The 13,771-nt window shown below is 40.1% G+C and overlaps 1 protein-coding gene across 1 annotated transcript in view; it reads right to left on the reverse strand.

Moving 5' to 3' along the window:
* The window catches only part of csmd2 (CUB and Sushi multiple domains 2), a 755,566-nt gene that overhangs the window by 426,680 nt on the left and 315,115 nt on the right, over positions 1 to 13,771 (reverse strand). The window lies entirely within an intron of this gene.

The following is a 13,771-nucleotide window of genomic DNA, read 5'->3' on the forward strand; positions in this document are numbered from 1 at the left end:
CATTGCCATTTTTGCTATACTAAAACACAGAGCTGACTGCAACTTCGATCCTCCATTTTGAGCTAATTTATTGCCATGCCACATAGATGCGTTGCTGGCAGGTGCAGCAACACAACAGAAGGTGGATTTATGTTGCATTCATGGCCCAAGAATGTTCAAACCGCAAAGATTTGGACGCATTTTGTGAGAAATTCACAGATTGGGCACCTACGAAGTGGTCTCTCCTCTGTTCTGCACATTTTACTGATGAATCATACGAAACCTCTGATCTGTTGAGGAGCGTTGTCTATAAGCCCGTATTGAAAGAGCGTGCAGTACCAACAATTAAAGGAAAAGAAAACTACAAGAAAAGGAAAGTAAGTTCAGTTGCACCAGTTCTCCTGGAGTGTGAGCCGAGCAGTAATAGCGGAGTACTCAATATGGAGAAAATGGAGAATGAGTGGACCAGTCATCAGATTTCTCTGCTGGATATGCTTGCCTCAGCAGCAATATCTCACCCTTACATGGAAGAAGCGAATGAACAAAGAACTGAAAGTCAGATTGTTTCAAAACAATCAGCTACAAGCTCAGCCTTCAAGAAGCAAGAACACAGACAGCAAGAAGCGACTTTCATTTGGTTACATAAAAACAATAACACTCATTGTTTACTTGCATTTAGATTAATACATGTAACTTGTATTGTATATTTAAGTTACTGGTATAAGATTATTTAATTTGCTTCAGAATGTGATTGTCTCAGTTCATCTGATTATTTAATTAGCCTTTTACGTTTTATCAGTGAAAATGCATGCATGTACATGTATGTTGCATAAGTTACAACACCTATCCTGTTTTAATGAGATTCACATGAGACTGTCAGTTCAATTCCATCCAGTTCTCTAGACGGCTTTGTTCTCTGGCTTTATTTCATAAGGTGGGGGCCTCCGTGGCTGACATGTTACTATCAGATTCACTTTCCAATGGTTCGAACTGATACGGTTCTACGTGTATAGCAGTAGCATGTACACACGCTCCAATTTCAGGATTATCATAGTCACATGTACTACTATCTGAGGAATCCAAAGAATCTCCAATAAATCTGAATGAAGAGGCCATTGCAACTGCTCTCGCCTGCCGAGTCTGGCTTTGGTCTATAGCACCGGTTCCCGCTGTGACGTCACCCACCCAGGGCTGGCTGGCTCAGCAGGGCAGCTCAAATGCCAACTTTGCAGTTAATTTTAACTCTCAAAAATATATATTTTTTATTCCCAATTATGCAGCATACAAGAGTCAAGGATGTAGATACTATCCACTCAGAAATGTATTTAAAAATAAAGGCTCTGCGTATCTCCTTTAAATTCTTTAAATTTCTGTAAAGCTGCTTTGCAACAATGTCTATTGTTAAAAGCACTATAAAAACAAACTTGACTTGACTTGATCATATAAATTAACCAGTGCCCATGAGAAGAGGTGATAATGTTCTAACGATCTCAAAATTGTATGATTTTTTTAAATTATCATTTGGTGTGTTCAGATGTGTGTTTGACTAAATATATTGCACTGTGGTAAAAATGTATAGGTAAAAGTGGTTGATAAAAGCAAAGTTAATTGCAGTTTTAAAGTGGCTGATCATTCTCTCTTGCAGCTTAATTACAAAAGATGCAGCACAACATGGCCAAGCCAAAGGCATCGCTGGCAGCCACCATACTACTTATGACTGACCACAGCTCAGATATTCATACCTATAGGCAAGTTAGAGTAGCCAGTTAACCTAACTGCATGTCTTTGGGGAAACCGGAGCACAGAGAGGAAACCCATGCAGACACAGGGAGAAAATGCAAACTCCACACAGAAAGGCCCCCGTCAGCCACTGGGCTAGAACCCAGAACCTTCGTGCTATGAGGCAATAGCACTAACCATTGCACCATCATGCTACCTATGTTCTATGTTCATATCTGTATATTTGTTCTTAGAAATTGCTAGAATGTAAAGTTTGTTTACATTGCTACTGCTTTTTTATTAGAAATGTTACATAACCATTTGCTCAGCAGTTGGAACAGAGAAAGTTCCAGAACCTGTGAGAATAAGGCAAGTCACTGATGAGTAGAGGTTGAAAAGAGGTTGTTGTATGGAAGTGTGCATGTGTTAGATAAATAAAGGAAAAACCTCTTGAAATAACCATGTGTTATTGACATTGAATAACTTCCTCAAAGCACAAAAGCAACACAAATCCAGTGATTTTATCTCTTATGTTAGCTGCTACAATAAAAAAGTTGCTTAAAAAATCCACCCATCCATCCATTATCTGTAGCCGCTTATTCTGTTCTACAGGGTTGCAGGCAAGCTGGAGCCTATCCCAGCTGACTATGGGTGAGAGGCGGGGTACACCCTGGACAAGTCGCAAGGTTATCGCAGGGCTGACACAGAGACAAACAACCATTCACACTCACACCTACAGTCAATTTAGAGCCACCAACTAGCCTAACCTGCATATCTTTGGACTGTGGGGGAAACCGGCGCACCCAGAGAAAACCCACACGGGGAAAACATGCAAACTCCGCACAGAAAGGCCCTCGCCAGCTGCTAGGCTCGAACCCAGGACCTTCTTGCTGTGAGGCAACAGTGCTAACCACTACACTACCATGCCACCCTCTTCTTCTTCTTCTTAATAATAATCATAATAATAATTTGTCCTGGGTATGACATAATACTGCATCCGGCTGTGGAGTTTCGATGTGGGATAATGAGGTTCCCCTTTGCCATAACTACCTCCAGGTCACCTTTGAGCAAGGTGTAGCACCTGTCAACTCTTCCTGAGACCCTGAAGTACTGGGATGGCGTCCGGCGGGGGCGAGTCTGTCTCATGGGTAGGAGGGGCTCTGTAGCCTTGGTTGGCAACCCTCCTAGAGATGGTATCTCAATAAAAATTTCAGTGGCTGTGTCACCTTAAATCCACTTCCTCATATAGAGTTAAAATGTCAAAAGAAATAGATTCAGATAATGGCGTGAAGGAGACTGGAATCCCTCGTGGTGGTGAAGGTCTCTCACTCAGCAGGTGTCCCACGGCGTAGCAACGTGGGCCCGGTCATCATTATGTAACTGCTGTAACTTCAGAGCAATGATGGAATAAGATGGTTAACATAATAGTAATGGAGTGTTATTTCCTAAGCAAACCAATAGACGAACACGGGAAACCTGTAAATAGAACATCTCCAAAAGACTGCCTTGTTAGGAACAGCGAGAATATTGCGTAAAGCTTTGGAAAAATGAAAATGATGCTTATGAAGAAATAATTAAATTCCCTTGGACCTTAGGCTACTAGTTGTTGCTGGCTCCTGATGACAAATCTGGTTTAATATCTATATACTGAGAAATGTAGAAACAACAACAACAACAACAATACTAATACTAATACTAATAATAACCAATCATGAGAGATGCCTACTCTTCTTAAACTTATCCAGTTCAGAGGGATCATGTCCTGCTAACCAAATGTATATCCCTTTGAAATTCATCATGCTGTCGGAGGGGGAAAAATGCATTCAAAAGCCCTGAACAATCATGAACAATCTTCTGCAGATCTCATTGGAAGACATGTGATTATACTTTCCAAAGCAAAAGAAGGCTTTTGACTGATGGGTAATATCATGCAATGAAAGCTGCATAGAGAAACAGGATCAGGCCAATAACAATAACAATAACAATAAAAGAAGAAGCACAAGTAAGAGTAAGAACAGGAAGTAGTTTGTCAGCAGCCAATAACAATGCCAGTGTAGACTGCAGAGAGATGAAGTCGTTCTCAGAGGAACATAGAGATGAATGAGTGTATAGAGCTTTGAAGGTATGTGACATTTCCTAGTTCCATCGAGAACAAATATCCCGTCGGTGAATAACTGTCTCCGCATATGCATGTCAAATGTTCTGCAAACACTATAAATTCAGTAAATAAGATGTATACACAAAACTAATTAATGCTCATATAATCCTGGAAGTATAACCATATATAATTTTGTTTTATTTTTCATCTATCCTTCTGGCTGGAGACAATCAGCACACAGTGTTCAAAATATTTCAGTCAAATCCAACAATAACAATGCATGTAACTTCTGAATTCGAGAAAAAACAGAGAAGAAAAAAAATGAAACAGATTACTGACAGTATTGTGTATGCATGTTCACTTCAGAGGAGTCCAGTGCCTCGAGACTGTTATCTTCTCTCTCGCCTGATGCCTTAAGAGAGTAGAAGAGGAGGCTATGACGAAGATGATTTGTCTTCGATCAGAAATCAAAAGGTAAGAAAATACTAAATTGCTTTTTCGTTTGCTCAGTTGTGAGCAGTTGCATTTCAGTGGAGTTAGAGAAGTTGGAAATGTCAGACTAACATCTGTAATGGTGGTAATATGTTGAAATTACATGGCTTTATTAAAAAAAAAAACCTCTTCTGCACTCACTCATGAAAGCAATTCAATTTTTATTGATGTTTAAAGACATCTCAGTGAATTTTCTTAGCAGAATGAAATTCCCAGGCTTACAGTCATACAATTAGAAGCATTTTTAAAAAAAAATATAATTAGGTCCTCTTTGAAAATACCTCCTTTGACAATAACCTTTGCTCAGAGATTTCAAAATGTGTCAAGGATTATTACTCCTACACATGAACTCTGAGACAAGCGGCTAAAACATTCTTGCTGTGTCTTTTTTCTGTGCTTGTTCATTCAAATTTTGATTGATGAAAAACCTTTATGCGGCCCTTTAATAATTCATAAGAACCTTAAACAGATTAACCGTTAAAGGATATTTGAAAAATTACACAAAATGTTGTATCTGGTGTTTGAGCAATGCTGGATCTCTTAACTTGGCTGTGTGGTACATACCGGTGCTGTCTGTCTACAATATTATACGGGTGTTACTCAAGATCATGAAAGCAAAATTATTCATGTTACTAAGGAGTGGGGCTCTCTGGACTGATATGTGTCTAATTCAGCTGCAGTGTCCAACCCTGATCAAATCTGAAATGAGTATGAAACTCTCAGCCTTTGTGAAATATTAAGTGAGTCCTAACCTATTACAAAGACAACTCCAAATACAAATATATACAACCCCAATTCCAAAAAAGTTTGGACAAAGTACAAATTGTAAATAAAAACGGAATGCAATAATTTACAAATCTCAAAAACTGATATTATATTCACAATAGAACATAGACAACATATCAAATGTCGAAAGTGAGACATTTTGAAATTTCATGCCAAATATTGGCTCATTTGAAATTTCATGACAGCAACACATCTCAAAAAAGTTGGGACAGGGGCAATAAGAGGCTGGAAAAGTTAAAGGTACAAAAAAGGAACAGCTGGAGGACCAAATTGCAACTCCTTAGGTCAATTGGCAATAGGTCATTAACATGACTGGGTATAAAAAGAGCATCTTGGAGTGGCAGCGGCTCTCAGAAGTAAAGATGGGAAGAGGATCACCAATCCCCCTAATTCTGTGCCGACAAATAGTGGAGCAATATCAGAAAGGAGTTCGACAGTGTAAAATTGCAAAGAGTTTGAACATATCGTCATCTACAGTGCATAATATCATCAAAAGATTCAGAGAATCTGGAAGAATCTCTGTGCGTAAGGGTCAAGGCCGGAAAACCATACCGGGTGCCCGTGATCTTCGGGCCCTTAGACGGCACTGCAACACATACAGGCATGCTTCTGTATTGGAAATCACAAAATGGGCTCAGGAATATTTCCAGAGAACATTATCTGTGAACACAATTCACCGTGCCATCCGCCGTTGCCAGCTAAAACTCTATAGTTCAAAGAAGAAGCTGTATCTAAACATGATCCAGAAGCGCAGACGTCTTCTCTGGGCCAAAGCTCATTTAAAATGGACTGTGGCAAAGTGGAAAACTGTTCTGTGGTCAGACGAATCAAAATTTGAAGTTCTTTATGGAAATCAGGGACACCGTGTCATTCGGACTAAAGAGGAGAAGGACGACCCAAGTTGTTATCAGCGCTCAGTTCAGAAGCCTGCATCTCTGATGGTATGGGGTTGCATTAGTGCGTGTGGCATGGGCAGCTTACACATCTGGAAAGACACCATCAATGCTGAAAGGTATATCCAGGTTCTAGAGCAACATATGCTCCCATCCAGACGACGTCTCTTCCAGGGAAGACCTTGCATTTTCCAACATGACAATGCCAAACCACATACTGCATCAATTACAGCATCATGGCTGCGTAGAAGAAGGGTCCGGGTACTGAACTGGCCAGCCTGCAGTCCAGATCTTTCACCCATAGAAAACATTTGGCGCATCATAAAACGGAAGATACGACAAAAAAGACCTAAGACAGTTGAGCAACTAGAATCCTACATTAGACAAGAATGGGTTAACATTCCTATCCCTAAACTTGAGCAACTTGTCTCCTCAGTCCCCAGACGTTTACAGACTGTTGTAAAGAGAAAAGGGGATGTCTCACAGTGGTAAACATGGCCTTGTCCCAACTTTTTTGAGATGTGTTGTTGTCATGAAATTTAAAATCACCTAATTTTTCTCTTTAAATGATACATTTTCTCACTTTAAACATTTTATATGTCATCTGTGTTCTATTCTGAATAAAATATGGAATTTTGAAACTTCCACATCATTGCATTCCGTTTTTATTTACAATTTGTACTTTGTCCCAACTTTTTTGGAATCAGGGTTGTATATATATATATATATATATATATATATATATATATATATATATATATATATATATACACACACACAGTGTATAAGATAACTCAGCAATTTAACATAGAATAGTCATTCTTGCTGATTAAAATCATCCCCACACCAAGATGTTACCACCACCATGCCCAACTTAGATGGACATCTCTTTTGTCTCTGGTACTGGAAAATGTGTTTATATTTTTGACAGAATGCTACACACCATTTTTGTGTGCAAATCCAGGGACTGCTTATATACTTGTGAAAGGTCTTAACTGATGCATGGGTTCAGAAGAGCCTGTCAAAAAAAATGCTGGTGCTAAGAGTTTTATAGTGCTTTGAAGAGATCCCATGAGAAAGAAAAAAAAATCAATCAATAAATCAACATGTTAAAAGAAATGGTGTGATTGCATATCATGTCCTTGAATTTGTCATGGGTGAAAGGAAAATAAAACAGGGAAGTGATTATCCATCCATCCATTATCTGTAACCGCTTATCCTGTGCAGGGTCACAGGCAAGCTGGAGCCTATCCCAGCTGACTACGGGCGAAAGGCGGGGTACACCCTGGACAAGTCGCCAGGTCATCGCAGGGCTGACACATACAGACGAACAACCATTCACACTCACACTCACACCTACGGTCAATTTAGAGCCACTAATTAGCCTCACCTGCATGTCTTTGGACTGTGGGGGAAACCGGAGCACCCGGAGGAAACCCACACAGACACGGGGAGAACATGCAAACTCCACACAGAAAGGTCCCTGTCAGCCACTGGGCTTGAACACAGAACCTTCTTGCTGTGAGGCTACAGTGCTAACCACTACACCACCGTGCCGCCCGAAGTAATTATTTATAGATGGATGGATGGATGGATGCCCTCTACAATTATTGGCACTGGGGCGGAGCTTGCCTGTCCTGACAAAGGGTGTGAATGATCAGAATCGGTGGAACAGTGGGTGTTCTTCATATTGTCTGTCCCTAGACTAATGAAAGCATGTGTGCACACATTCTACAAAAAAAAAAAAATATGTTTGGTTGTTTTTTCAACCCAAATGCTGGGTTGAGTCTGTTGGGTCCTTTTATTGGATTATTTTAAATCATTCTGAAATGTAGCTGCCAGATTGTTTTTCACACAGCATTTTTAGAATGCCGCTGAAGTGCACTGTTTCTAGAAGCTTCCCTAAAAGATTAGGGAAGATCTTAAACCTAACTTTATTTATCTGCTCACCTGGCAACATTACTGGCAACTTCCTCCTCTCTCACTGAGATCGGTGCCTGCTGTAATTGCCTATCCTAAACAAGTAGAACATAGCAGTGATAAGGAATGAGTTATTGAACGAAATAATTACCAAATAAGTAGCCTTCCATTACCAAAAGGTTCATTGATGTAAGACACAAAAACAACACTAATAAAAACTGAATTATCTACGTAGTACACAGGGGCGTATCAAGCTTTCCAATAGTGGGGGTGTTCTGGAATGGGGAAGCCATATCATTAGAAATGGGTTTATGGCTATATACACGCCCGGCGTGTACACTGTGATGTACTGTCAATGACCGATATGGAACTTTTTCATACCCATGGTCCATGGATGCAAATGAAAGGGAGGACAGCAGAAAGCCTACAAATCCAGTTGACTCCAGCCAAGTTCTGCATTTCATGCAGAGATCTATCATGTTAGGTTTCGGTGTTGTTACTTCCATGGGCTATGTAATTATTCAGTAAGTGAAGGCAAAAAGTATTGAGTGATAATTCTAGGTAACAGGATACTGTTCTATAACAGAGATGTCAGTATTGCTGCCTACACTGGTATACACTGATATAAACAAAACCAAAACTTCACATAGCCCAAGAAGTCATACGCATACACAATGTATAGATCATACACCATCATGCATAACAGTTTGGACTGGGATCGCTTTGTGTGAGCAGGAGGCATGGCTAATCAGTTCATGTTGGAGAAGCGCAGCATCCTGGAAGGACCTCTTTAGTATAGCATTCAAATAAGACGGGGCAGTTCCTGCTTTTAATGTCTTTATTCAAACTCGTGTACAAAACTTGTTTGCATCATGCATTACATCAGGTTTAATGCATAAAATTTGAAAATGATGCAATAGACTAAACATACAACAAACACTTAATGGCCAAATAACATTACTGTACAACAATTACTGAACATTCATTCGATTTGAAATGCCTTTAAATCTCAATTGAAAAACTCTTCTAAAAAGTGATAAGCAGTTATAATGCATGAAAAGTAGACTTGGTACAAACACACACACTCGTAATAAAAAACTTGCCTCAACTGACTTTACAACTAGTAACTACTATTAACACAATCTTTTAGGGCATGGCACCCGGCACAACTGTTTGAACGACGGCATCGCAAGCGCTTTGAGAAGGGTCTGTCTGCAGAGCCGCAGAGCCAGGCACAGTAAGCACCGCATGCCACGTCAAACCTGGAACGGTGAATCAGGAGCGGTAAAACTGGTGTTGGCTCTGCAGCTCTGCAGACAGATACTGTATTATTGAGCGCTTTCGGCACGCTACGCAAACTGGCTATTATATTCATGCAACTGCTGATTGGTCGGGTGAGAAAAACTGTTTTGAGTCCGTTGCGTGGCTGTTTTTTGTCTAACGTTATGGCAATAGTTTACTTCCTTGTTACACATTTTATAGTAGCTGTATAATTTTCATAATGATGTCATTTTAAAGGGGAACAGAGGGCAATATATAGAGTAAATATAACAATAAAACACACATTGATGAACCTTATTCAAGACTTACAAAAGTTTTTTGTTCTAAGGTTGGAAAGTTATAGTGTTTTGAAAGTAGCTCGAGCAAACTATTTCCGCAGTTTGAACAGCCCGCCATGATATTAATTTTATCCAATCAGAATGTACGTTCATTTTCTCTGCGTAACACTCATGACGTATGTATGTGCCCAGTTGTGTTGGCTCATTGAGGTTGGGAATAGCACGTGTGAAATACCTGTTTCTGCCTCTTGCGACGATTTCGCAAGTCCATGGGTGGCGCCTATCTCATTGCAGCAAATAAATTCTGCTGGACTCGTGAGCAACTCCACGTTACATTTTCCGCACGAGCACCATGCCGTGTCACCTGCACGCAGACGCTCTGCCCCACGCTCGCCATGCCCATGGTCAGCATCAGTCTCATCCTCGCCGTCATCCGAGCTTTCTTCTCTTCTTATTTCATCACCGGAGTCGAGAATACCTCTCCTAGGTTCAAACTGGTACCCTTCTAAGCCATAGCCTGCTTGCAGTGTGTCTTGCGGGATCTCTTCGTATGATTCGACAGAGCTGTCGCTTTCACTTGATGCGCCTGACGCCATGATTACACGCTTCTCTCCTAGTGCAGTGGGTAGGGCTGACGTCACGGTCTTTTAAAAATGGCGACTCTTGTGCCGTTTAGCGTACCGACTATTATATTTACAATTACCAAGATATTTTGTTGTTTTCTAGTATATAAATTTGATAGAATACTTAAGAAAACGTTACTTTGTCACATCAGTAACTGTATATATTATATTTGGTACCCCTTTAATCTGACAAAAGTGCAGGGGATGAAATTGTGTTTCAACAAAAGTGGAGGGGATGAAACGTACGCATCCCCCGCGGGTGATACGCCCCTGGTAGTACATCAACTTCATCTCTTTATAACTCCCATTTACATGATTTGGTTTGGAAAAGGAGTCAATACCCTTCTGTCGTTTCCTTTTCTGTGTCATATGCATAAAAAGAACAACTGAAGCTGATAGGACAGTTCTACGACAGTAAAATAAAATGGGGCAAGAGATGGCCCCAAAACACTTTACTAACATGCTAGTTCGTTGTGGCAATGCTATCTAACTAAATATATCCAGACACTATTGGCTAGCATTAACATATAGCTAGCTAGCTGGTTTATGATTGACCTAGCCATCTCCTCTAAGTTATTTATATTCTTCTACACTGCAAAGTAAATTCTACATTACTAACTCTCTACACAGCCTGATACAATATCATTTCAGACCTTAAATTTATTGACAGCTTCAAGCCTTTTCACAAATATGAGATGAGTTATGTACTGTAGCCTACATCAGGGAACTGGACTTTGAACATGTTCTTTCTTCTCTGACTCTGATGAATTGGCTGTAATTGGCTGGATGGCCATTCTGTCAATCTAAGTTGACCTCTGTGTGTGTGTGTGTGTGTGTGTGTGTGTGTGTGTGTGTGTGTGTGTGTGTGTGTGTGTGTGTGTGTGTGAGAGAGAGAGAGATTTTTTTTCCCAGATACAGAACTCCTACTCCAAAGTAGGGTTTTTTTTTGCGTATTTTATTTTCATTTTTATCCCACGAAAAAGTGAGGGGATAAAATTGTGTTTCTGCAAAAGTAGGGGAGTTACAACACCCCACCCCCCAATTGCAATGCCCATGACCATGGTTACATTTTCACTCTTTCATTGTTTGCTTACGGCAAAGATTCCAGAGTGCTTAGTGCAGGTACAGAGCATAGTGTGGCATATATTTTTTGGCTAATATCAGACGCCCCAGGGTTCCCACTGAAGAGCTACGGTAATCACAGTGAAACCCAAAGTGTACTTGAAAGAGTCGAACTGTGACCTCTTAGAGTTTGTAGTATCTTAATGAATGTGCAGCTGCTCAGAAGTTAAGCATGCTTTTGAGAAAGAAAGGGAAAAAAAGAAGTAGAAGGACACATAACAGTTTGAAGATTGAACTATTTCAAAAAAAAAAAAAAAACTTCAGTGATTGAAATGGAGGAATTCCTACTGGCAAAGTTAATTTAGCTTCAGGGAAGTCGCACCTAAGTCTCTGGATCACACTGAAAAAGGAAAGTAGCATGAACAGAGAAGTTTAATTTCTGGTCAGTCAAAAGTCCTCATCATTGTGCTCAGAGCCAAATGAACAAAGTCCAAACTCTACCTCACTGGCAGGGCCAGTTCTGTCCTTTCTATCCCCCTTTTCTCTCTGTCTCTTTGCTCATCATGCAAGTGCCCACTGAAAAGACACTGCAATCTGAACTCATTTACTAATCAGCCTCTCTTCCTGACACTGTCCTTTCAATCACTTCCTGTACTCATGTACACATCTGCATATCTCTCTTCGTGTTTCAAATTGTGTCTCAGGTTTCAACGTCTATTTGCCTACCAGTCGAAGCTTTTAGTTTAGCTGAGTATAACATATAGAAGATTAACTCAATCAAAACAACATGCATAAAACCAGTTCAACATGCTGTACATTAAAAAGCATAATGAATACAACATACAGAAAATAATATAAAAAACTGTTGTCAGGCAAAACAAACTTCGCCCGGTAGCACCTATGATGAATATGAAGGAAGATCTCATGAAAAAATAGGTCCCCTATGGGTACATGTGGCTACTGCTTATAAATAAAATTGTTTTCTAATACCATGTCCATACAGTAAATATAGCATATATATTTACTCTATGAGGCAGTAGCCACAAAAATGAAGCGTAATTCAAAAATGAACAATTTAAAAATCACAGAAGTCAAATATACCAAGTGTCTGTACTTCATATTATTCTACTCTTATCTCTTACAGTTTTTGAAACTGAAACCTCCAAACCAAGGCTGACATACACACGCTGTCACCATGACCCAAACTCTTATTTTCCGGAAATGGCCCGGCGCTAGAGCTCAGTAGAACGCACTTTCCCTCTGTAATAAGCATAAACATGTCTGAAAGTGATTTCTTTTGTCTAGTCCATTTATTTTGAATGGTCAACCGAATTGTACACACTCACCGGCCATTTTAATCAGAACACATGTATACACATGCACAGTGTGCGACTGTTACACTCTTACATTCTTACAGCACGATGACATAGTGGCTAGCATCTGTATACGAGGCAGTAGCCACAACAAAAACAATTTTGACCTTTTTGGTGACCTTGACCGGATGACCCTCAAAATGTTGGAGGATCTATTTGAGACCAATGCCCATCTATCTTGAAAGTTTCATGAAGATTGATCAAGCCATTTTCCCGTAATATCATTTACAAAAAAAACAAAGAAACCCGAATGAAAACAATACCTCACTCCGCTTACTCCTCACTCCACTGAAATACTAGCCTGGGCCCGCCCATCCTAAGTGTGACGCAACGCGAGGGCCTGTTGCGAGCTTAGTTTGGCCAGGCAAGCTATCTACAGCTCTTCCAAGCTCCCGAAAAATCAGAGAGCTTTGAAGTCGCGTTAGCCAGGCTACTGAAATACAGTGCTTTGCATAAATATTATTTCCCCCCTTTTTCAAATATTTAATGTTACAACTTAGAACTGAAATTTTTTTGCACTTGATTTATCCATCCATCCATTATTCATAACTGCTTATCCTATCCAGGGTCATAGGCAAGCTGGAGCCTATCCCAGCAAGAAGGTTCTGGGTTCAAGCCCAGTGGCTGACGGGAGCCTTTCTGTGTGGAGTTTGCATGTTCTCCCCATGTCTGTGTGGGTTTCCTCCGGGTGCTCCGGTTTCCCCCACAGTCCAAAGGCATGCAGGTTAGGTTAATTGGTGGCTCTAAATTGACCGTAGGTGTGAATGTGAGTGTGAATGGTTGTTTGTCTTTTTTTTGGAACCTTTATTTAAACAACAACAGGGTAGTCCAATCAGTGGCAAAATGCCTCTGCTATCAAAAGGAGCCCTGTTATACACACATACTGTATACATCTTACACCAAACAAAAACAAAAATAATACAATTTGACTACATTATTTACAATATATATTCAATATTCAATCTAACAAAGTACAAAAAAGCTAAAATATAAAAGGATTATTAAATATATAAAAGTATAATTATATTGGAATAGACCCCTCCCGAATTTGCCCAGGATTCATCTCTATGTGTCAGCCCTGCAATGACCTGGCGATTTGTCCAGGGTGTACCCCACCTGTCGCCCATGGTCAGCTGGGATAGGCTCCAGCTTGCCCATGACCCTGGACAGGATAAGCGGTTACAGATAATGGATGGATGGATATGTCGAACATTTGAATATGTGTTATTGTGACATAAAGGTTAATTAAACAAATAAGTAGATATTT

Source organism: Neoarius graeffei, chromosome 16 (genome assembly GCF_027579695.1).
Source record: "Neoarius graeffei isolate fNeoGra1 chromosome 16, fNeoGra1.pri, whole genome shotgun sequence".
Classification (NCBI taxonomy): Eukaryota; Metazoa; Chordata; class Actinopteri; order Siluriformes; family Ariidae; genus Neoarius; species Neoarius graeffei.